Source organism: Mus caroli, unplaced genomic scaffold (assembly GCF_978045245.1).
Source record: "Mus caroli unplaced genomic scaffold, Mus_caroli_1 scaffold_20, whole genome shotgun sequence".
NCBI lineage: Eukaryota > Metazoa > Chordata > Mammalia > Rodentia > Muridae > Mus > Mus caroli.
The window spans coordinates 30,425,878-30,426,903 of record NW_028227275.1 but is presented as its reverse complement, the minus strand read 5'-3'; the positions used below and the strand labels follow the sequence as shown (position 1 = coordinate 30,426,903).

Here is a 1,026-nt window from a genome sequence, read left to right as displayed (position 1 = left end):
CCTGAGTTATTAATTTTTAAAAATACCTATTTTTCTTGATTCTTCAATAGTAATATCTTTTGTAAACCAAGATATAAATATTAGTGAGTAGTAGCATATCAATAAAAAATTAATATATGGAAGGCATATACAACAGTGTTCATTTTCTTTTTTTTTTTTTAATTTTTGGTGAAATAAAAGTGTATATTTAGAATTAGCCAGCTGAACTCAGTTTAGATGATCCTAATCTTATTGGTAACATCCAGAGCATCATAATCAGGAGCCAAGTGAGCGTGCGCCATCTTCTCTCCATCAGGCCACATCACTGTCCCAGAGATTCTTCACGGACTCTTTGATTTGGTGCTTGTTGGCCTCGACATCCACAATGAACACGAGCGTGGTGTTGTCCTCTATCGTCTTCATGGCTGACTCGGTGGTCAGTGGGATTGATGATAGCATAGTGGTCAAGCTTGTTTCTCCTGGGTGCAGTCTTTGGAGGATATTTGGGCTGCCTCCAGAGCTGCAGGGTCTTGGGCCTCCGGAGGGTGGGTGATGAGCGGACCTTCTTTTTGTGGCTGTGGATGCCTTTCAGCGCTGTCTTCTTAGCTTTCAAGGCCTTGGTTTTGGCTTTGGCTTTGGGTTCAGCTTTGGGAGGGGCAGGAGCTTCCTTCTTTGCTTTCGTTGCCATCTTGGCAAAAAGGGCAATAGTGGTCATTTTTAAAAAATAAATTTATTTATTTATTTATTATGTGTAAGTACACTGTAGCTGCCTTCCGACACACCAGAAGAGGACATCCGATCCCATTACAGATGGTTGTGAGCCACCATGTGGTTGCTGGGACTTGAACTCAGGACCTCAGGAAGAGCAGTCAGTACTCTTAACTGCTGACCCATCTCTCCAGCCCCAACAGTGTTCATTTTCAACGATTTTTTTCCAGCATAAATTATTGGTAAAACAATTGCTTATAGGCATAAAATTTTCTTTATGAACCATACTTTCTGTAGTGTTCATGGCTTTTTGTTAAAGCTTATTTTTTTTTCTTTTGA

General features: G+C 40.4%; 1 pseudogene; it reads right to left on the bottom strand.

The window, feature by feature from the left end:
• Positions 1-212: 212 nt before the first annotated feature.
• LOC110286040 (large ribosomal subunit protein uL23 pseudogene) lies at positions 213-667 on the bottom strand (annotated as a pseudogene).
• Positions 668-1,026: the final 359 nt, after the last annotated feature.